The 20,922-nt window shown below is 45.9% G+C and overlaps 1 long non-coding RNA gene across 2 annotated transcripts; it reads left to right on the plus strand.

Annotated features, from left to right (window-relative positions):
• Positions 1–7,004: 7,004 nt before the first annotated feature.
• LOC147373049 (uncharacterized) lies at positions 7,005–20,561 on the plus strand. Of its 2 annotated transcripts, none has more exons than XR_015164495.1 (4): positions 7,005–7,727; positions 7,907–8,040; positions 17,196–17,238; positions 20,119–20,561. It is a non-coding gene; the product is annotated as an uncharacterized LOC147373049 (long non-coding RNA). The 2 variants fall into 2 exon arrangements; XR_015164494.1 differs by having other exon boundaries at positions 7,006–7,727; positions 17,144–17,238.
• The last annotated feature ends 361 nt before the right edge of the window (positions 20,562–20,922 follow it).

Consider the following 20,922-nt stretch of genomic DNA (forward strand, 5'->3'; position numbering starts at 1 on the left):
GCTTGTCTGCCAGAACCATCACGGCCAGTCAACTACGAAGCCGTGTCTGCTTTTCACATTCTTTCCCATCCCTCCTGTAAATGACCATATGGGATCTGCTATCTTGGAGACTTCTTTCAGATGGCATCTTCACCTCAAAACCTAGCAGCCTACACTATTATCAGAGCCGATTTCTAATCTTATCTTTTCTAAGAGTTAAAGCACAGATCATATAGATCTGTGATAGTTGAAAACGTCACTGAAGTTGTCTCAGATAGCTCACCTAACCTACAACAAAGATCAAGTGTTCCTGGACCTGTAGAAATCTTGTATTCAGGGGTAAGCCCTCAGAATGGTCTGTACACCATTTATGCATTATCTCACCCAAACGTGGAATCCTGATGAGGCTCCTTTGTCCATGGGGATTCTCCAGGCAAGAATACCGGTGGGTTGCCATGCCCTCCAGGGAATCTTCCCAACTCAGGGATCAAACCCAGGTCTCCTGTGCTACAGGCAGATTCTTTGCTGTCTGAGCCACCAGGGAAACTCAAGGAAGGAGGCTTAATTAAGTAGCTTGCCCAAGTCAAAGATGGTAGGTAGATGAAGACTGGTCTTTCATTTCCCAAACTTGTGTTTTTATCTTAGAAAGTCCTACCCTAAGACTGGTAGCAAGAAGAGCTTCACTGGTGGCTCAGTGGTAGTCTGCCTGCCAACGCAGGAGACACGGGTTTGATCCTTGGTCCAGGAAGATCCCACATGCCACAGAGCAACTAAGGCCGTGCCCCACAACTACTGAGCCTGTGCTCTAGAGCCCGGGAGCCACAACTGTGGAAGCCCGAGCAACCTAGAGCTTGTGCTCTGCAACAAGAGAGGCTGCTGCAATGAGAAGCCCTGGCATTGCAACTGGAGAACAGCCCCTACTCACCACGGCTAGAGAAAAGCCTGTACAGCAACGAAGACCCAGCACCACCAACAATAAATTAATTATAGAGCATCATATCCTTTTAAAAAAAAGACTGGTAGCAAGAGGTTAAATAGCAGTAGCTATACCATCAAGATCTGCAGGGTCTATATATCCCCTCGAAAGCAATTTCCTGGAACTTGGGAGGGGGTGGCTGGTGAGGCTCCCGGCTGCCACCCAGCGACAAGGTGCTGGTGAATTCTGAGGCTAGGCTCTGTGCTCACTGGGTACATGGCTGGTTTCTTCTGAGTTTTCTGGCTATAAGGAGGCTAGAGAACATGGAAGAGCCACTGTTTTGAAGGCATCACACCTGGATTCAAGTCTGAATTGTGTCACTACTGTGCAACCTCTTAGCTGGTAGACTTAGCGGCAAATTAAGCTCTGCCTGCCCTCTGTTGAGACAGCATCTGCCATCTCTCTGTTGAGAGATGAAATGAGGATGATTGGGCTGTGTTGCTCCCTGCTGTGCAGCCCACCTGAGGATCCCTAGAGTCTGCAGCTGGGCAGATCTGGGCCTGTTCCATGGCCTCGGTGTTGGGACAGCAGTAGCTGGAACTGGTCAACTGGCTTCCTTATCTGGGATGTCACCTGTCACCCTGGGGTGGATACCTGTATGGCTCTTGGGGTGGAAGCTCCTGCTCGCAGGTCAGTTCATCACTGCACACCGTTCCTTGCTTGTAAATCAGGATGTTGTGTGTTAGTCGCTCAGTCGTGTCTGACTCTGCAACCCCATGGCCTAGGGTTGTGGCCCACCAGGCTCCTCTGTCCATGGATTCTCCAGGCAAGAATATTGGAATGTGTTGCCATTTCCTTCTCCAGGGGATTTTCCTGACCCAGGGATTGAACCTGAGTCTCCTGCATTGCAGGCAGATACTTTACCATCTGAGTCACCAGTGAAATAAATGAGGATAGACTCTGCTTTAGAGGGGAGTCAGGACTAAATGTGGAGAAGGAAATAGCAACCCACTCCAGTGTTCTTGCCTGGAGAATCCCAGGGACGGTGGAGCCTGGTGGGCTGCGGTCCATGGGGTCACACAGTCGGACACAACTGAAGCGACTTAGCAGCAGCAGGACTAAATGAGATGCTGTTATTTCCCCCCACACACACTTTTAATTCATAAACTCTTCTGTGTCCTTGTTTCCTATTGATATGAATGCTGGTAGTTCATTCGGTAGTTACTGAATGCTGGTCCCCAAAAAGATATGCCCATGTCCTAACCCCTGGAACCTATCAGTGTGATGTTTGGAAAAAGGTCTTCACAGATGTGAGTTAAGTATCTCAAGATGACTTATCCTGGATTATCCATGTGGCCCTTAATTCCAGTGACAAGTGTCCTTAGACTCAGAGACACACAGGGAGGAAGGGGGCCACAGAAAGGTAGAAATTAGAGAAAGGCAGCCACAAGCTAAGGGACACCTGGAGCTAAAGAGGACCGAGGACAGAATTCAGGTCAGCCTAGTTCGAAAGCCTGTGCTGTCTCTGAGACGCAAAGAAAACCAAAGGCAGGCTCTTTGTTAATTGCAAGAGGCGAGGAAGCCCTCTCCACTAGAGCTGGTACCTTGATTTTGGATTTTCAGCCTCCAAAACTGGGAGAATAAGTTTCTGTTCTAACCACCAACTTTGTGGTAATTTGTTACAGCAGCTCTAGGAGTCTAACACAATGCCTGCTGTGTATCAGGCCTGTTGTAGGATTTCACCCACAGAAGATTGGATCCTTTTTCCTACAAGTGAGCCAGCCAGGTGTTGCTAGGCATGAAGGAAAGGAAGTGGGTAAAAAAGCAAAACCCATAAAAGACAAATAATTACTTTGAATTAAAAAGAAAAAAATAAAGTCCCTGTCCTCATCTTAGATTCTAATGGGTGGAGGCAGGTTATAAACCATGCAGAGCATGTTGGATGGTAATGTATCTTACAGAGAAAAATCAAGGATAGAAGTTACTGTTTTGAACTGGATGGTCATCACCCTAATTGGGATCATTTGGGCAGAGACCCAGGGGGCAAGAAGGCAATGTTGGAGATAGAGAAAGTGTTAGGAAGAGAAAACTTGCAAGTCCAAAGGCTCTGAGGCCAGAGCATGTTTTGTATGTTGAGAGAACGTAGTGAGAAGGCCAGTTGGAGCAGAGCTAGCAAGCGGGAGGGAGGAAGAGGTTCTGGGTCATATATACGCCTTGTGGAGACTTATGGCTGTGACTGAGTCCGAGCTGGGAGGCCTTTCTCCACCAGGGAAGTTACATGACTTGTCCAAGTTCCAGGAGCTAAAGAGGACCGAGGACAGAATGCAGGTCAGCCCAGTCCGAAAGCCTGTGCTGTCTCTGAGATGCAAAGAAAACCAAAGGCAGGCTCTTTGTTAATATGTAATAAGTCCAAACATTCAGAGAGCTCTTGGTAGTTTTCCAAACACTTCATCTGTTAGCTTGCTGGATTCTAACAAGTGGCAGAGTTGGGATCCAGTGCCAGCCAGGCCTGCTTAGCAGCCCCTCCCCGGGGCCTGCCCATTCTCTGGTTCCCTGGCCTTCCTAAGGAGGGCTCATGCAGGGTCATCTCTCCTGTGCCCACCACCCGTCCTGACACTGGGCAATGGTGGCTCACAGGATACAGACCCACCTGGGCAGCCCTGGCGTTAACTTGTTTTGAATTCACCACCAGAGATGCACGGTTCATGTTGGAGTCTCCTGTCTCCACCACTGAAATTATGCCAGCTCAAGGTGTGCCGTGTCTGACCCAGCCCCTCAGCACTCTTCTTACCAGGAGACAGGCCATTTCAGGAGCCCAAGGTCACACAGAGCCACTGTGTAAGCGCCTGGCTTGGGCCGCTTCCCAGCGTCTTGGCCCACGTCCAGCCGGCAGGCCTAGTGAGGGGGCAGGCACAGCTGAACTCCGCCTGGTACCGCTTGAGGAATGCAGGGCACCAAGCAGCTGCAGTCAGCTAGCAAGACTTTTATTCCAGCTTGTCTGGAGTGGAAGAAGCAGCTTCATAATCCTCCCACGTGTAATGGGAGTGAGGATTTTTGAGTTTGTTTTTAGGTTTAATTGACTCCACCGGGTCTTACTTGTAGCGCACACAATCTTTTTGCTGCTGTTGTGGGCATGTGGGATCTAGTTCCCCAACCCGGGATTGAACCCTGGCCCCCTGCATTGGGAGCGTGGAGTCTTAGCCACCAGACCACCAGGGAAGTCCTGATGGTCCAGTTTTATGGTTTTATTAGCTGGGAATGGGGAGCTCTGGGTGGTGCCACTTACCAAACCTTCCTGTGCTGGAAACAGAAAGCAGCCCAGCAAGGTGTGTGGGCTCGGGCTTGGTCAGACCTGGGTTTGAATCCCGACTCCACACACTAGCTGTGTAACCGCGGGCCAAGTTGCTTAGCTTCTCAATGCTTTATTTGCTCATCTATAAAACGGGGGGGTAGTAGCATTTCCCTTAATTAAATTATATGAAGTACTTAGCACAGCACCTGGCCATCATGTGCAATGAACGAATGAAGTCCATTGTTGTTAGCTGGCATGACCTTGGAATTCAGAGTCATAGATTATATGGATAAGCAAGGCTGTTTCCTGGTGGAGCTCAGACTCAGGGCCTACTGACTCACCCAAGGGCTTTCTCTACTCCCTATTCCTGGATGGACTCAAGGCAAGTCTGTGTCGAGAGTGTAGAGGCCAGTTCACAGAGAGGCTGAGGTGCTTGTCTAGAGTAGCCCAGCCATAGAGGAGCTCTTGCAGGGTGCTGGCAGGGGAAGGGAAGGAGACGCCCAGTCCTCTGGCTTTTGCAGCTGGGGAGACAGTGGAACCTCCCTTGAGATGCGGGCGGATGGGGCAGCTTGAAACAGGAAGCATGTGCAGGTGGGTAGAGAACTGGGTTCAGACATGTGCTCAAGGCCCTGTGAGACGTTCAGGTGGACATGCCCAGGGCATAAGAAGCTGGGCACTGGCCGTGAACAGCTGGGGCCGGAACCCTGATGGTCAGATCCCAAGGCTGCTGCTGGTTCCTCGCCACACAGACCAGCCTCTGGTGGCCTTGGCTCCCTGTCCACAGCGTGGACTGGACCACAAGCCTGAGATGGGGCTGCTCTTCACGGAATGGCCTTGACCTCGGGTGGATGCTGACCATTTCCTCATCTGCAAAGTCAGTGGGACCAGCTGTTGTCCAAAGGCTGCAGCCCTACAGTTTTAGAATTCTGGGTAAGACTGTGGCATCTAATGGGCCAAGACCTCCCCTGAATACCAGAGAAAAGGGGGCAGCAATGGGCTTTGCAGTAAAGAGAAATAGTTGGATGAATGAACTAATGATGAATACACAAGGATGCGAGTGAATGAGGCTTATCAAACGAAACAATATGAGTGTGTCAATAAGTGGAGTGCTTTAAATCCTTTCTAGAAGGCAGAGGCATAGGATGAATAAATGCTGAATGTATTCACTCTCTTCAGCAAACGGAGAGTGTGGGTGGGCCTGCGCTGTCTCCTTCTCTGTGTGGCATTTCCGCCCCACCCCCACCTGCCCTGCGCACTGGAGAGGGGCTGGCATAGGCTGTTGCTTGGAGTCAGGAGCCAGGCTTTGGGAGGGCAGAAGGGCATCAGGAAGAAGCTGTGAGGGAGGCAGGGGGCGGCCAATTTGAAGATTCTGTCAACTACAAATTGACACTGGCCAAGAGAATTTGCCAGTAACTGAACAAGAACAATAAGGGCATTTGCCGTCTGCCTAGAGGAGATTGAACCCTGTGTTGCTGCAGCTGATGGCTTTCAATACCGCCTGAGGGAGTTCAGGGTGGAGGGAGGCCCTCTGTGTTCCAGGGAATCTGGTGGGACAGGTCTTTAGATAGATATTTTCAGGAACTGATTTCATGATCCCAATCTTTGCATTTCTTCGTATCTATTGTTGTTGTTCAGTCACTAAGTCGTGTCCGACTCTTTGTGACCCCATGGATTGCAGCACGCCAGGCTTCCCTGTTCTTCACCATCTCTCGGAGTTTGCTCAAACTCATGCCCATTGAGTTGGTGATGCCATCCAACCATCTCATCCTCTGTCGTCCCCTTCTCCCCCTGCCTTCAATCTTTCCTAGCATTCGGGTCTTTTCTAATGAATCATCTCTGTGCATCAGGTGGTCAAAGTACTAGAACTTCAGCTTCAGTTTCAACATCAGTCCTTCCAGTGAATTTTCAGGATTGATTTCCTTTAGGATTGACTGGTTTGATATCCTTGCTGTCCAAGGGACTCTCAAGAGTCTTCTCCAACACCACAGTTCAAAAGCATCAATTTTTCGGTGCTCAGCTTTCTTCACAGTCCAACTCTCACATCCATACATGACTACTGGAAAAACCATAGCCTTGATTAGATGGACCTTTGTTGGCAAAGTAATGTCTCTGCTTTTTAATATGCTGTCTAGGTTGGTCATAACTTTCCTTCCAAGGAGTAAGCGTCTTTTAAATTCATGGCTGCAGTCACCATCTGCAGTGATTTTGGAGCCCAAGAAAATAAAGTCAGCCACTGTTTCCACTGTTTCCCCATCTATTTGCTATGAAGTGATGGGATCAGATGCCATGATCTTCGTTTTTTGAATGTTGAGCTTTAAGCCAACTTTTTCACTCTCCTCTTTCACTTTCATCAAGAGGCTCTTCAGTTCCTCTTCACTTTCTGCCATAAAGGTGGTATCACCTGCATATCTGAGGTTATTGATATTTCTCCTGGCAATCTTGATTTCAGCTTGTCCTTCATCCAGCCCAGCATTTCTCATGATATACTCTGCACATAAGTTAAATAAGCAGAGTGACAATATACAGCCTTGATGTACTTCTGTCCCAATTTGGAACAAGTCCATTGTTCCATGTCCAGTTCTAACTGTTGCTTTTTGACCTGCATACAGGTTTCTCAGGAGGCAGGTAAGGTGGTCTGGTAGTTCCATTTCTTTAAGAATTTTCCACAGTTTGTTGTGATCCACACAGAAATCACATTTAGAATCAAACTTCTTACCTGCCAGAGACACTCGGAGTGCACAAAGCCTTGTGTGCACCAGGACCCAGGGACCCCACAAGACACTGAGCCAGACCTGTGTTTGAGTGTCTCCTATGGAGGCATGGGTCGGCAGGGGCTCTGGCTGCAGCAGACCTGGGAGGCACAGTGTGTGGCATAAGCCCTCTTGGAGGAGGTCATCATCAGCCCCATCATAGAGCTGCTGAGCAGACGACCCACAAACTGCAGAACAATTATACCAAAGAAGCTCTCCCACCGTTGCAAAACTTCTAGGGTCCACAACAGATTCCCCAGCCTGAGGATCAAGCAAAGGGAATGAGAACCTCCAGGGAATTTGACTTTGAAGGCCAGTGGGATTTGATTACAGAATTTCCACAGGACGGGGGAAACAGATTCTTGGAGGGCACAAACAAAACCTTGTGTGCACCAGGACCCAGGAGAAAGGAGCAAGGTCCCCACAAGAGGCTGAGCCAGACTTGCCCGTGAGGGTCCCAGTGTCTCTGGCAGAGGCGTGGGTCAACAGTGGCCTGCCACAGGGTCAGGGGCACTGAATACAACAGTCCTGGGAGCCCCAGTGTGCTGGCTTAAGTCCTTTTGAAGGAGGTCACCATTACCCTGATCATAGTTTGGCCTTAGGGAGGGAACTTCAGGGAGGGAAGACAGCCCCACCCATCAACAGAAAATTGGATAAAGATTTACTGAGCACAGCCCTGCCCACCAGAGCAAGACTCTGCCCCACAGTCAGTACCTTCATATCTAGAAAAGCACTAAATCCCGGCATGATGATATCAGCTCCTGGTGACTAGCAGAAAACCTCTTGTAAAGTAAGTGCTTGACTGCATTGAACTCCTTTACCAAAACCTTTTATACTGACCTTCCCCTACTGCCTCTTTGGAGCAGTCTCTCAGAGCTATCTGAGGTGCTGTCTCCTGGGATGCAGTCCTCATTTTGCCCCAAATAAAATTTAATTTGCAACTCTCAAGTTGTGCATCTTTTTTGTCAGTTTAGACACTTACGGCGATTGACGAAGTGACCCAGTGGACTTCCCTCTTTCGCCTGAACTCCATGAGGAACCAGAGCTTTGATACCAGCAGTGGTGCGCCCATCCGCCTCCTTGGGGAGTGCAGATGAATTTGGGTAAGTCGGTCCTGGTTCTCGGATCTCCTGTATTGGTTGTGATTGTGGGTTTTATTTTGTGGTGGAGCAGGTTACTTGCCCATTCCCAGTTGAAAGATATGATACTGGGGGAGGGGGGCGATTGAAATAAGCTGGGGCATACCCCACGCACTAGACACTGAGTGGGGCTCAGCTAAAAGATAGCAGGGCAACAATACCCACCCAGTGGAAAGGTACTGGGTGGGCGGGGCTCGACTGAAAGAAATCCAGGAATACCCGGGGCTTGGCTGGAAGATACCGAGGTTGCTCTGTTGTAGGGGACTGAGTGGTCTTGGCTGAGTGGTTAGGTAAGAGCTGATCTGACACTTTCCCTCAATTCTTTGTAGACTTTGTCAGGATAAAAGCGAGGAGATTACATGAGAGCCTTGCTCCAAAGAAAAGGGATGATTCCTCCCAGCCAGTTATGGTTTTCTCAGGTGACTGAGAAATTTACAGGAGTGGTGGAGGCAAAGTCCTTACACAGTGCAGTGGTCCCATAGAGAATGCACGCATGCTAAGTTGCTTAAGTCATGTCCTACTGTTTGTGACCCCACGAACTATAGCCTGCTAGGCTCCTCTGTCCATGGGATTTTCCAGGAAAGAATACTGGAGTTGGTTGCCATTTCCTTCTCCACCCATAGGGAAGTTAGTTAAATCACTCAGTCGTGTCCGACTCTTTGCGACCCCATGGACTGTAGCCTACCAGGATCCTCAGTTCATGGGATTTTCCAGGCAAGAGTACTGGAGTGGGTTGGCATTTCCTTCTCCAGGGGATCCTCCCAATCCAGGAATCAAACCCAGGTTTCCCTCATTGTAGGCAGACGTTTTACCGTCTGAGCCACCAGGGAAGTCTCACTCATTAATTAAAATACTTGCTTGTCTGGGGTCACAATAAGTATCGGCCATTCAGTGACCTGAGTAGCCATGGTGGTCTTAGATTGCTGGAGCAGAATCTGAGACACATAAGAGGAGCTGAAATGACTCTGGGGTGACTCCTGGAGGAGTTAAGCTCACAAACAGCACACAGGCCCATCACACAATTTCACTAGTGATTTTTATCCCTGACAGATTCAGCTTAAAATGGGAAGCATCTCAAAAACAGAAACGAGGGGTGTCAGAAAGCCAACCTCTAACTAACACTCTAGCCAGATTCATGTACAGTATGTACGGAGTTCATATTTGCAAGTACTTAGTTAATTGGGGAAATTACACTAAAGAAGATCTTAACAAAAGTGTCCAAATTGGAGTTCTTTTGATATTCCAAAATTGATATTTTTGCATGCACCATTAGATAAAGCCAGGTATAAGATCAAGCAGACTGAATGGAATGCTTACTTTGGTACCTAGAAGTTTCTAAAAGAGGAAGCAATAGGGTAACTTCTTTGCAGGAAGCCAACAAGAAATTGCTTGAAGTATATCAGAACCAAAAAAGGCTGCTAGCACCGACTCTGCCAGGTTATAGGTCTAGTAGGATTGGGAAGTCACGTTTGACATTTTTGCCATTTGGCTTTTGATTTCTGGACATCTCTCTGCCTTTTGTTTTATTTGGAATGTGACTTCTGGCTGGTGAGATTCTGGTTTGGTTTGAGTGCACAGACATCTGGTACAAACTGCTCAAGTTAAAATGGGAAGCGCTTCTTCTAAGGTTCCATACCACACCTGGGAATCCCTTGCAACAAATTTTTAAATGACTGGTCAACCTATAGCTATGATCCAATGACAAAGGAAAATGGCCTAAAAATATTAGATCTCTATTGCCACAGGATGGAAAAATGAACTGAAGTTCCCTGATGTCCAGGACTTTTCTCCTATAATCAACAGCTTGGGGCTGATCAAACTAAGACCCCCATTTCCCCAGAGGGACAATCCCTGCTGGGTCTAATCTACTCTGGTTATCAGGGCCAATTTGAGCACTCAGTTCAGTTCAGTTCAGTTGCTCAGTCATATCCAACTCTTTGCAACCCCATGAACTACAGCATGCCAGGCCTCCCTGTCCATCACCAACTCCCGGATTTCACCCAAACCCATGTCCATTGAGTTGGTGATGCCATCCAACCATCCATCCTCTGTCGCCTTCTTCTCCTTCTGCCCTCAATCTTTCCCAGCATCAGGGTCTTTTCAAATGAGTCAGCTCTTCACACCAGATGGCCAAAGTATTGGAGTTTCAGCTTCAACATCAGTCCTTCCAATGAATACCCAGGACTGATCTCCTTGCAGTCCAAGGGACTCTCAAGAGTCTTCTCCAACACCATAGTTCAAAAGCATCAATTCTTGGGTGCTCAGCTTTCTTTATAGTCCAACTCTCACATTCATACATGAACACTGGAAAAAACATAGCCTTGACTAGACAGACCTTTGTTGGCAAAGTAATGTCTCTGCTTTTTAATATGCTGTCTAGGTTGGTCATAACTTTCCTTCCAAGGAGTAAGCGTCTTTTAATTTCATGGCTGCAATCACCATCTGCAGTGATTTTGGAGCCCAGAAAAATAAAGTCTGGCACTGTTTCCACTGTTTCCCCATCTATTTACCATGAAATGATGGGACCAGATGCCATGATCTTAGTTTTCTGAATGTTGAGCTTTAAGCCAACTTTTTCACTCTCCTCTTTCACTTTCATCAAGAGGCTCTTTAGTTCTTCTTCACTTTCTGCCATAATGGTGGTGTCATCTGCATATCTGAGGTTATTGATACTTCTCCTGGCAATCTTGATTCCAGCTTGTGCTTCTTCCAGTCCAGCATTTCTCATCATGTACTTTGCATGTAAGTTAAATAAGCAGGGTGACAATATACAGCCTTGACGTACTCCTTTTCCTATTTGGAACCAGTCTGTTGTTCCATGTCCAGTTCTAATGGTTGCTTCCTGACCTGCATACAGGTTTCTCAAGAGGCAGGTCAGGTGGTCTGGTATTCCCATCTCTTTCAGAATTTTCCACCATTTATTGTGATCCACACAGTCAAAGGCTTTGGCATAGTCAATAAAGCAGAAATAGATGTTTTTCTGGAATTCTCTAGCTTTTTTGATGATCCGGTGGATGTTGGCAATTTGATCTCTGGTTCCTCTGCCTTTTCTAAAACCAGCTTGAACATCTGGAAGTTCACGTATTGCTGAAGCCTGGCTTGGAGAATTTTAAGCATTACTTTACTAGCGTGTAAGATAAGTGCAATTGTGTGGTAGTTTGAGCATTCTTTGGCATTGCCTTTCTTTGGGATTGGAATGAAAACTGACCTTTTCCAGTCCTGTGGCCACTGCTGAGTTTTCCAAATTTGCTGACATATTGAGTGCAGCACTTTCACAGCATCATCTTTTAGGATTTGAAATAGCTCAACTGGAATTCCATCACCTCCACTAGCTTTGTTCCTAGTGATCCTTCCTAAGGCCCACTTGACTTTGCATTCCAGGATGTCTTGCTCTAGGTGGGTGATCACACTATCGTGATTATCTAGGTCTTGAAGATCTTTTTCGTATAGTTCTTCTGTGTTTTCTTGCCACCTCTTCTTAATATCTTCTGCTTCTGTTAGGTCCATACCATTTCTGTCCTTTATTGAGCCCATCTTTCGTGAAATGTTCCCTTGGTATCTCTAATTTTCTTGAAGAGATCTCTAGTCTTTCCCATTCTATTGTTTTCCTCTATTTCTTTGCATTGATCCCTGAGGAAGGCTTTCTTATCTCTCCTTGCTATTCTGTGGAACTCTGCATTGAGCACTATCTGGTCTAAATTTTGAAAGAACTGATCTCTTTAGAATTCTTGCCCTGTGGGAATAGCTCCTCTTATGCCTTGGCCTTGAGACCAGAGCTCTCTGAATCACTTATTTAGACTATCTCTAATTCCTAAAACTGAAGAGGGGAAAAAAGGGAAAGAAGACTTTTAAAAAATTTCTTATTCCAACTGTTATTTACAATTAGTGAACTTTATATTGTGAAATCTGATTCATAACTAAGTTAGGAAAGCAAAGCTGAGATCTCTTGTGTCTATTTGAATACATGTATGTCTCAGTATATGTCTTTGTCTTTGGATAATATTGCTGATTGCTGAGATTAGTTTGTAAATGAGCTCTGATCTAATTGGCCTAAAGAAAAGTTGCTGTTCAGTTGCCCAGTCCTGTCTGACTCTGCTTTCCTGCCAAGAAGCAGTTGTCTTCCACGTTCATGGCTGCAGTTGCCATCCGCAGAGATTTTAGAGCCCAAGAAGAGGAACTCTGTCATTAGAAAGAAAAGTGCTTACAAATCAAACAATTCTAAATACAAGAGAAATCAACCTAAATGAATTTCAGGTTCACGAGAACTGGGAAATACTCAGTGTTAAACACCTGGTGTTAATCTTTGTGATATAATATAGACAAGTTTAAGAGTTATTAACATTAAGCATAATATTTTCATTGTGCCTAGGTTTAATGTAAGTTAAATATTATTATATCTGTTACAAGTTTGTCAGCAAGGAAAGTAAACTCAAGTGAAGAAATTTTTAAGGAAAGAAAATGTATATGAAGCCTTTAGAAAAACTCTATTAAAAATGGTTATACTTTTGGAATGTCTAAAATAATCTCTCCAGATTTTGGTAACCTGAATCTCTAGCATTGTGCTAAATGAAGTGATGGAAGTTTATTGAATAGCTAGGTCATTTCCAAATGAAATAAGATTCTGAAACACTGATTACTAAAAACTAATTTCCCCTTAAAGAGAAATGAAAGAGATTTTTGACTATTAACGAATAAGGTTTGGTGCCATCCTGAGATGCTTTCTTTAAGAAAGCAAAGGTTTTTTAGAAATTATCCCTGGTATTTACACCCACCAATCTATAGAATGCTAATATAAAGGTCAGTTCTTCGCTGCTTAAGGAAAAGTAGGATGTGTGTTTTCAGTAAAGAAGGTATGAAGAATGGAATTGCATTTTATGAAGGGAAAAGGAAGTAGGTCTGACTTACAGATGGCTGTTTCAGGATGGGAAAACAAAGTAATGGGTACAGAAAGTAATAAGTTTTGTGGAAAGCGGACCCTGCAAAAAGAGTTTTGTGCATGGTCAGAACTGACTAAATTGAATATAAATTTACTTAAGCTTACTTTTAAATGAATTTAAAACTTGAATTTGGCTTTTCTCTTGTTAAGGGAACACACTTTCTTCAGATGCTGGACTTCTTTTGATAATAGATTTAAGTTTCTTTACCTCTTAAATGATCTATTCTATATTTGCCTTTGAAATCCTTTTTTGTTACTTTGGCTAAGTGAATAAGCTATTGTTTCACAGTGACCTATAATCCCACCTAGACAAGGTCAGTTTTCATTACAATCCCAAAGAAGGGCAATGCCAAAGAATGTTCAAACTGGTGCACAATTGCCCTCATTTCACATGCTAGCAAGGTCATACTCAAAATCTTCCAAGCTAGGCTTCAACAGTACATGAACTAAGAACTTCCAGATGTTCAAGCTGGATTTAGAAAAGGCAGAGGAACCAGAGATCAAATTGCCAACATCTGTGGGATCATAGAAAAAGCAAGAGAATTCTAGAAAAACATCCACTTCTGCTTCACTGACTACGCTAAAGCTTTCAACTATGTGAATCTTAAAGCCTTCAACTGTGTGAATCAACAAATTCTTAAAGAGACGGGAATACCAGACCACTTTACTTGCCTCTTGAGAAACCTGTATGTAGGTCAAAAAGCAACAGTTAGAACTGGACACAGAACAGCAGACTGGTTCAGAATTGGGAAAGGAGTGTGTCAAGGCTGTAAATTGTCACCCTGCTTATTTAACTTATATGCAGAATGCATTATGCAAAATGCCAGGCTGGATGAAGCACAAGCTGGAATCAAGATTGCCAGGAGAAATATCAATAATCTCAGATACGCAGATAATACTACCCTTATGGCAGAAAGGGAAGAGGAACTAAAAATCCTCTTGATGAAAGTGAAAGAGGAGAGTGAAAAAACTGACCTAAAACTCAACATTCAAAAAACGAAGATCATGGCATCTGGTCCCATCACTTCATGGCAAATAGATGGGGAAACAACAGAAACTGTGACAGACTATTTTCTTGGGCTCCAAAATCACTGCAGATGGTGACTGTACCTATGAAATTAAAAGACACTTGCTCCTTGGAAGGAAAGTTATGACCAACCTAGACAGCATATTAAAAAGCAGAGACATTAGTTTGCCAACAAAAGTCTGTATAGTCAAAGTTTTTCCAGTGGTCATGTATGGATGTGAGAGTTGGACCATAAAGAAGGCTGCGCACCAAAGAATTGATACTTTTGAACTGTGGTGCTGGAGAAGACTCTTGAGAGTCCCTTGGATAGCAAGGAGATCAAACCAGTCAATCCTAGAGGAAATCAACCCTGAAAATTCATTGGAAGGACTGATGCTGAAGCTGAAGCTCCAATACCTTGGCCACTTTATGCGAAGAACCGAATCATTGGAAAAGATCCTAATGCTGGGAAAGATTGAAGGTGGGAGGAGAAGGGGATGACAGAGGATGAGATGGTTTGACTGCATCACCGATTTGATGGACATGAGTTTGAGTAAGCTCCGGGAATTTGTGATGGACAGGGAAGCCTGGCATGCTGCAGTCCATGGGGTCACAAAGAGTTGGACTCAACTGAGTGACTGAACTGAACTGAACTGATTTCTTCTGGGTACTAGAACTACCCAAGGCTTGGTGGAGTTATCCCCTCTAAGGCTCTGATTGGATGCCCCCTAGGAAATTTATTTTAGAAGAGAGTTAGGTCCTGTTCTGTGTACTCATGATATTATTAGATGGGATGCTGTCATCTGGCAAATTAACAACATCTGCTCTGACACTGGCCACAAATTTAAGTTTTCTCTTAGGATCACTCAGACTCAGTCAGAGCAATGAACTAAGTCTCAATCAAATACTGTAACCTGTCATCTATTAAAAGGAAAAGTTCCACAATTATGGGATGGATCTATATCGTTAACACCAGGCTATGATCATTTAAGTTTAAAAGCTCCTGTATGTTGGGAACAATTAAATCATACTAAGGACGATCAACCTAGTTACATTAGGAAACGAGGCTAGATGCCTTATGAACTATGCTTATTATTACCCTTAGAGACAGTGATTGGTATGGAACTGACTAGGTCAGATGACCAGAGATTCACTGGATTGCATCTAATGGAACTCAGTACATTTGTGGCACTAATTTCTGGCCTTGGCTTCTACTGGGGTGGATAGGAAGGCATAGCCTGGGAGTCCCATGAACTCAAGGTTGTATACGCAACAAATTAGAGGCAACTCCAGCCAATCTAACATTAATGTGAGCTTGATGAGTCAAGAGATCTGTATTCTACTGGTATGACCATTTAACAGCTATTTTTGTGCCTTCAATAGGATTAGAGGATATAATTGGCCATATTGAAGTCTTAAAAACTTTCACTCAACAAGCTTTACATGATAGTAACCAGGCTATTAGCTTATTGAACTCTGAGGTCTCTATGGTAAGGAAGGTGGTGCTACAGAAGCACAAGGCCCTTGACACCTTACAACATCTCAGGGAGGTACCTGTGCCATAATTCAAACTGAATGCGGTGTTTTCATACCTGATGAGTCCTCTGATATAACACATTTGATGAACCATATGAAAAATCAGATTTCTGCCTTAAGTGACCCATTCCCTAGTCTTGAAGATCTTTAAAAACAAACAAAAAAACAAAAAAACTGGCTTGGTATGGGAGGCTTATAGCTGAAATATTTACTTATAAGGCCACTAATGTTATTAGCTAAACTGTTTGTATTTTGCCTGATTTACAAGATTATTGTTTCCTGTTTTATCAAGTGTATAACTGAGCCTCCCATGAAAATAATGATAACTAGACAAATGCATAGCTTGATATGTGATCAATGGTAATAGTGTAACTCTGGATATGGGAAGATGCATTGAGAGGGAATACTTTCCTGAACCATAACTAGAAGACAGGTGTCCAGAGATCTTTGACTATTATGACCTAGTCCAGTAATAACACATTGAGTAGTCCATCAGCAAAATCTTCTCCAGAACTAGGAATGGGCCTTCCCAGCAACGTGGGACAAAATAGTCATGAAACGCCTCCTAAAGTATAGTTGGATTTATGACCATGAGGGGGCCCTATCAACTACAAATTGGCACTGGCCAAGAGAATTTTCCAGCAACTGAACCACAACAACAAGAGCATTTGCCATCTGCCTCTGCAGAGACTGAACCTCTTGCTGCTGCAGCTGCTGACCTTCAAGATCCCCTGAGGGAGTTCAGGGTGGAGTGAGACATTTTCAGGTGGACAGATATTTTCAGGAACTGATTTCATGATCCCAATCCTTACATCTCTTCATACCTAGAAAAGCATTAAATCCCTTCATGACGACATCAGCAGAATGGTGACTGGCGGAAAACCCCTTGTGAAACAAGCACTTGATTGCACTGAACTCCCCCCTCACCAAAATCTTATATATTGACCTTGCCCCACTACCTCTTTGGAGCAGACTCTCAGAGCTATCTGAGGTGCTGTCTCCTGGGATGCAGTGCTCATTTTGCCCCAAATAAAACTTAACTCACAACTCTGAAGTTGTATGTTCTTTTTAGTCAAGAATCCAAAGTCTGACCAGCAACTTTCCCGACTTTTCCAGAAGGCGGTGGATAAGGAAAGCAGCAAGTCCGCCCGGTTCCTACGGCTTCACATTCCTGTCAAATCTGCAGCTGAAAAACCCAGCTTTCTGTATTTCCGGCCTCGCCCTTGATTAGGATACCTCCCTGCTGTTCCCACCCCCACTCCTATATCTCTCCCTGGGGCTAGTGGACCTAGAGGGTGGACTTCTCCACTGTCTGGTCAGGCAGGGGGCCCAGCTAAACTTGTCCTGACACTGCCCTCTTAGAAGCCGGGAGATTTCAGGCAGGTTGCTTAACTTCTCTGGGCCTCTGCTTCCTCATCCGTCAATGGAGAGAATAGTTCCCCCCACCTGCCTCCCCGGGAGGCTAAGTCTCAGCACATGGAGCTGGAGCCAACATCCGTGTTGGCTGTTTCTCTCGTCCGTCCCACCTCTGCTGTGTTGCGTCATCTGGAGATGAGGTGTGCTCTCGCTCACATCTGTTCTACTTACAGGAAAAACAAGTTGCTCAGAGCTTCTGCAGAAAAGTCTCACTTTCTGTTTCAGACGGGAAGAGCTGCCTTTCTCACAGTTTGGTGTAGACAGTCAGGTAAGCAGGAGACAAACCGTCCTTTTCTAGTGTCTGACAGCCTTGGCAGGGGATCTGACCTTCTGGCTGACTGAAATCTCTCCAGCCTGATAGCCCCTTCCTTGTCACTCGGTCCTCAGAGGGGAGATGACCTTCCAAGGTCAGGAAGTCTCAGAAACCATTTCCCACCCTGCCTGCTTTTCACTAGCAAAGCTGGCCGGGTTGATTCTGAGGGATAGTTGAGAGGGCTCCAGCACCCATGACCTCTACTGTAACCCCCAGTCACCCCTAAAGAGTCCAAACCTAAACGGGGACTGGCTTTGCAGACCCAACTATAAGTCAGGCCCTCTGATCTCCCACCCCCTCCTTCCTGCCAAATTTCTGTCCCCAAGCCCCACTGCAGAGCCACAGGAGCCCAACTTTTAGGGCCTAGAACATTCCATTTGCATCCAAGCACCAAACTTATTAGCCTTCAGGAAGAACCCCAGTACCAGTCCCGTTTATTGCTGTCAGAAGTGAGTTGGAACAGCTGCTGGGGGCTGTGGACCTGGGGTCCCTGGAAGGGTTCTTGCTCAAAAAGCTCACTGGTACATAGCAGTGAACGAACTTTCAGTGAAAATAACGTGTGCAGAGGCGAACCTGACACAAGGCAGGCCTCAGTCCACCAGCAGCACATCCTTGTGGTGAAAGTTTTTTTTGAAGTCAGAGCCAGACAGAGTCCTGACCACCTTTTGACAGCTGTGTGGCTTCGAGCAGAATTTACTTCTCAGAGTCTTACCCTCATTGTAAATGGGGATCACGTGACGCTCACCGAGTTGTGAGAAATCAAAGAGGGGATGTACATCAATAAGAAAACATCCCCCCCAACAACACACACACACACACACACACACACAATGTCTAGCATAAGGTTCGTGCTCAATAAAGATTAGCTATCAATATTCTCAAGGATCTCACAGTCCAATGGGGAGAGACACATATACACAAATAAATGCCACATAACGGGAGCCACTGTTCAAGTGCCACGTTCTCCATGCAGCCTTCAAGGATGTACCCTCAACCCCTGGACAGGAGAGGAGAGGCTCCTTGTGGAAGTACTGTGGCGCTTTGTCCATTTCTATATCACCTCCCTTGTCTTGTCGTTCTGTGACTGTTTATTGTGATTATTCACATTCTGTCTTCCACACTGGCCTGCCAGTGTCTCCAGGGTAGGCCTGTGGAAAGTCCTTTCTGATACTGGCAAGGATATCCCCTTTCAGTGCAGTTCAGTCACTCAGTTGTGTCCGACTCTTTGCAACCGTGTGAATCGCAGCACGCCAATTCAAGGGTGGGATTCTGTAAGAAGACCTGGAGTTGTGGCTTCTATCTGGGTCTATCAGGGAAGCCTTCAGGGAGGAGGTGACATCTAGGTTGGACCTTGATGGCTGTGTAGGATTTGGAAAAGCAGCAACAGGCATTTCAGGGGAAGCCAAAAGGGGCGAGGGACAGTGTGGCAGGCTGAGACCTCACAGGCAGTCTGTAACTTGGAGAGCAATGGTCAGGGGGATGGGGTTCAGCCCCAGCCTCTCCTCAATGGCCTCTACCACCTTAGATGAACACCTTCCCTCCTTGGCTCCAGTCTCCTATACTCGGAAGGGCTTTGCTAGATACTCCCTAGGGGTCCTTTCCAGCCTGGATATTTCAGTGGCTGCTTTGACCTGTCTCCCTTCCTGGGACAGACTCAGAAGGCAAAGTATTTCCTGGCTCAGAGAGAACCCTCCCAGTGATGGGCAGTTCTGGTTCTCTCTACTCTGGAAGGTTCAGCTGCAGAGTTGCTTCATTTTGGAGTAAGGATGCAAACTCACTTGCGCAATCCCAGACAGATTTTCCAGAATGTGTCTATGTGGGGAGCAGTAGGGCCTGTGGAGAATGGCTTGGAATAACTGCCTATCCTAGACATTGCTGGGAATCTATGGGACTCGACTCATCCCAGGTTGGCTAGGGCGGGGATGCAGGGTGCTGTCCTGACATGATCAGGGCATGCCTCTGGCCCACTGAGGATGAGGAGAGCTATGAAGCGGCTGCCACTCCTGTCTCCGGAGCTTTCCACATGCCTCTCGCTGCCCCCAGGCCCCGGCTTCCAAGGTCCCACAATGCTCCTATTGTCCGCAGCTCTGCCAGGCTGCCCCCTGGAGAGCAGCTCAGAGCCAAGGGCCTGGGCAGGGCCCTGATGCCTGGGGTACAGTCTGGATTGGGGTACAGTGTGGTCAGACCCACATGGATCTTGGAGTCGGAGAAGCTTAGAAAAATGAAATCCTGGAATTGGAAGCTCACAGGTGCCGGGGCTCTGGGCTGCCTAGACTGGAGGGATGGCCCAGTTCCTAAAGTCCTGCTCTGTCATCAGTTCACTTTTTCATGATGAAGTTATGCTTGTTCTACCTGACTTACCTGGATTTCTCGTCTTCCAGTGATCTTCTGCGGCCCTGGTGCTGTGTGAACAAATTTCCTCTTGCTCATTTGGGGCTGATTTTATTTTAAAATTCGAGCCCCATTTGTTTCTAGCACCATCAATTAAACTGCAAATAATGTTGTGTTGGTATGGGAAAGTTCTCTTGTTTTTTCAAGTGACTGGTTAAGATTATGACCGGAGCAAGAATCTAAACATTACTCAACAACAAATATTGAATGATTCCACTTATAGGAGGTACCTAGAGGAGTTGAAGGCTTCCCTTGTGGCTCAGCTGCTAAAGAATGAGCCTGCAATGTGGGAGACCTGGGTTCCATCTCTGGGTTGGGAGGATCCCCTGGAGAAGGGAAAGGCTACCCACTCCAGTATTCTGGCCTGGAGAATTCCATGGACTGTATAGTCCATGGGGTCACAAAGAGCCGAACATGACTGAGCGACTTCACTTTCATTTTCAGAGGATTTGAGGGCTTCCCTGGTGGCTCAGTGGTAAAGAAGCTGCCTGTCAACGCAGGTGACTCGAGTTCAGTTCCTGGATTGGGAAGATTCCTTAGGAAAGGAAATGAAAACCTACTCCAGTATGCTTGCCTTGGAAATCCCATGGACAGAAGGAGCCTGGCAGACCTGGCGGTCCATGCCATGGGGTTGCAAAAAGAGTCAGACCCGACTTAGCGACTGAACAACAACAAGGAGGAGGTGAATACATAGAAAGTAAATATTGGTCGCCAGGGGCTGGGCAGGGGCTGGGGGAAGGGCTGTGGGAGTCAGTACTAAATGGGTACCAAGTTTTGGGGTGATGAAAATATTCTAAATAAAATAATGATAATGGTTGCACAACTCTGTGAATATACTTAAACTCGCTGAATTGTACAGTTCACAAGAGTGAATTTTATGGTATACGAATTATATCTCTAAGCTGTCATTTTGAAGTTACGCCTGCTGTTGTTACAAATTCAAACCATAATGACTTGTAAAAAGTGAGTCTACCACACTCCTATCTCACTCCCAGAATGAACCACTGACAGCATTTGGTTAGATTTTTTCCCTTTCTTCTTGATGTTTTAAAATTCCATGTATCTGCATATATAAATATATATATATATATGCAGATATAAATATGCAGATACATATACATTTATATACATAAATATATATGATATATATATATATTATATGGGCTTCCCTGGTGGCTCAGTCGGTAAAGAATCCGCCTCCAATGCAGGAGACCTGGGTTCGATCCCTGGGTTGGGAAGATCCCCTGG

Source organism: Bos grunniens, chromosome 5 (genome assembly GCF_055505025.1).
Source record: "Bos grunniens cultivar Pamir isolate PY7600 chromosome 5, Bosgru_T2T1.0, whole genome shotgun sequence".
Taxonomy (NCBI): Eukaryota; Metazoa; Chordata; class Mammalia; order Artiodactyla; family Bovidae; genus Bos; species Bos grunniens.